General features: G+C 37.5%; 1 pseudogene; it reads left to right on the forward strand.

The window, feature by feature from the left end:
- The first annotated feature begins 1,164 nt into the window (after nt 1-1,164).
- On the forward strand, nt 1,165-2,181 carry LOC129471583 (rRNA-processing protein FCF1 homolog; annotated as a pseudogene).
- The last annotated feature ends 1,308 nt before the right edge of the window (nt 2,182-3,489 follow it).

The following is a 3,489-nucleotide window of genomic DNA, read 5'->3' on the forward strand; positions in this document are numbered from 1 at the left end:
AGCAATAAGTAAATGCAGCATGGGCCAGGCACAGTGGCTCACGCCTGTAACCCCAGCAGTTTGGGAGGCCAAGACGGTCAGGTCACCTGAGGTCAGAAGTTTGAGACAAGCCTGGCCAACATGGTGAAACCCCATTGCTACTAAAAATACAAAAGTTAGCCAGGCATGGTGGCGCATGGCTATAGGCTCAGCTACATGGGAGGCTGAGGTGGGAGGATTGCTTGAGCTTGGGAGGCAAAGGTTGCAGTAAGCCGAGATTGTGCCAGTGCATTCCCACCTGGGCTCTGTCTCAAAAAATAAAATAAGTAAATTTGGCATATTAGAAAAAGGTGAAAGTGATGAGTTCAGAGCTAAAATCACAGATAGATTTTCTGCAATATCATCCCTTCCCACTTGGTAACAGCTCCTTGTGGAAAATTCTGCAGCTGTATCTTGGCTCAGATACTACAAAGTTTAGCAAAAATCTGCCATCATCACAAGATGAATAAATGAAGACCCGTGTACCAAGTACTTTATGCCTCATGTATGGAGTAAGGTTGAATAAGAATTATAAGACATTGATCTAATTCTTTTTCATATTTAAAGTGATATTTTGTTTTTAGAGAGAAAATAAAATCTAGAAGCTTTCTCAGTCCCTCTGCTATTGGAGATGTGATAGGAACCAACTTCTGTCTGACACTCATATTGTCATTATGTCTATATCATATTGCAACACTTAGATAACCTATGAAAGGAAGTTAACTGGTGTGTAATGAGATATTTCCAGAGGTAATTATATCAAAGAAGAACAGATCTCTTTATGGAAGGGGATCCAGCAGATAATGCAAAACTATTAATAAAGATAAGAACGGACAGAGGAAAAACCACAATGTGTCACTGAAAAGGATGTAAAATTAAACTTCAAAATACATGAAGATAACGAACATTACAAATAGGCAAATCAGCCAACCAAACCAAACCAAAAATAGATATTACAAAACGTGAACAGGTAGATCTAAAAATAAACCAATCAACATTTTTGGAAATTAAGAATATGATCATTGAAATTAAAATTTAATAAGCCATATATAGTACTGTTGAATAAAGGAATAATTCAATTTAAAGATAATAATAGGAGAAACGAGAGTGTGGCATGAACATGGGGAAGCAAAATAAAACAGGAAGTATGCGACCATGAAGTGAATGCTTAGTCTCAGAGATCAGAGGCTTAAAGAATAGGATACACTAAAATCTAAAAAGAAAGAAAAATAGTATCCCAGCATGCTAAAGAAAAGTTCCTCAACACCCTTCCTGGTTATTTTTCCAATATAATACACAGCTGGGCCCATCTTACTCCTCCTGTTTGATACCAACTTTATCAAATTTTCCATTAAAACCAAACTGGAATTAGTGTAGTCAATGATGGACTGTCTGTATGCCAAGTGTATCCCTTGTATAACTGATTGTGTAATGGCTGAAACTGGGAAATTAGGGCAGAAGTATCGAGCAGCTGTAAGGATTTTTAAGGATCCAATATTTGAATGATTACCGGGGACACACAAACCTATGCAGATGACAGCTTAGTACAGAGAGTAACTCACAAGTGTTACATTGTGTCTTTGGTTGACCAGGACCTTAAAAAAAGAATCCGAAAGAATCCTGGAGTTCCTAACGCGTACATTTCTAACCATAGATAAAACTCTGAACAGATGTCAGGTGACTATGGAGCCCCTAGGTTCTAACTCTGATAAGACAAAGTTCCTCTGCCTTTCTTCGACCAGCTTTCTATTGTTTCCAGTTCATTAAACATTCAGTAGCTTGATATATTCTTCCATTTACCCATTGGCTCTGTTATGAGCTGAGTATGGTTAACTATGCTCACTTTCTGATGCTGTTTTGAAATTGATGTTTTGTCTCATTTAAAAATTTTAGGCCAGGCACAGTGGCTCACACCTGTAATCCCAGCACTTTGGGAGGCCAAGGCAGGTGGATCACCTGAGGTCAGGAGTTCAAGACCAGCCTGACCAATATGATGAAACCCCATCTCTACTAAAAATACAAAAATTAGCCGGGTGTGGTGGCATGCGCCTGTAATCCCAGCTACTTGGAAGGCTGAGGCGGGATAATCGCTTGAACCTGGGAGGTAGAGGTTGCAGTGAGCCTAGATCATGCCATTGCACTCCAGCCTGGGCAACAAGAGTGAAACTCTGCCTCAAAAAAAAAAAAAAAAAAATTAAATAATGATCAAAGTGTACAAAATCCTAGGAAGAATATGCCTTATACTTTTTTCTAAGTTCTGTTGCACAGTGTGGTGAATATGGTTAATAATAAAGTATCACACATTTCAAAATTGCTACGAGAGTAAATTTCAAATGTTCTTAACATGAAAATGTTAAGTATTTAAAGTGATGGGTACGTTAACTAACTTGATTTAATTAATTATTCGACATTGCATCCATAGATTATGACATAACTTTGTAACCCATAAATTTACACAATTATAAATTGTCAGTTTACAATAAAAAGTGGCATATTTTTAGAAAAAAAACAATAGAGTATTCACTACAAACAGAAGGCAGAGGTTAAAATATTTAGAAAGAAAAGAAGGAAGGGAAGAAAGAAAAAAAGAAGGAAGGAAGGGAGAAAGAGAGGGATGAAGGAAGAAGGAGAAGAAAGAAGACAGTTTGCAGACACAGGAAATAGTCGAAAATTTACGAGATAGATTGAATAGGACTTTCTCCACCACTTCTTTTCCTTGCCAAAAAAGGGAAGAGAAGTAATGACAGAAGAGATAACGACTGATTTTTTTTTTTTTTTTTTTTTTAAATGAAGAGAGGAGACATAAAATCAAAAGGATATCCAGTTCCAAGGCTGGAGTTTTTAAAGTTCACCTTAGAAATGACATGGTAAAATACAAATTTGAAAAGTTACCATAAAGTAAAAACAGTTACTTACCAAAGAATAGTAATCGCATTGGCAGTAAACTTTTTAGCAAAAATAAATAAACGCTAGAAAATATTGGCATAACATCTTCAAATAGCTGAAGGAATTCCACACTAGTGCAACCATCATCCAAGAGTAACTACATTTGGCAATGCCGGAGACTGAATTCTCTGAGAGGGTCTCCTACAAAAACACAACTAAATGAGGAATAACATATTTCTCAGTGCATGCTCAGCTCAGGGAGCGGGGGAAATCTGTTATCCCTCCCTCAAAAGGACTTGAGTAGTAGTTGAAAGTGCGTGCTGTGAGAGGTAAGCAAGTGAGAGAAATGTGATTGCTCCTCAAGCAGGTGGCTTTAATATGAGCAGGTGCCCTTAATATGAGCAGGTGCCCTTAATATGAGCAGGTGCCCTTAATATTACTGCAATTATACATTAAGTTTTTGGCCGACAACGAAGTAAGGAAGCTGAAGCTGAAATGCCTATCTTAAGCTAGGATACCCTAAAAGGTCCAACTAGATCTATGATACTCCAGAGACCCTTAACAGAAACAAAAGCTGAAGAAAAG

The sequence above is a fragment of the Symphalangus syndactylus genome, chromosome 21 (genome assembly GCF_028878055.3).
Source record: "Symphalangus syndactylus isolate Jambi chromosome 21, NHGRI_mSymSyn1-v2.1_pri, whole genome shotgun sequence".
NCBI lineage: Eukaryota > Metazoa > Chordata > Mammalia > Primates > Hylobatidae > Symphalangus > Symphalangus syndactylus.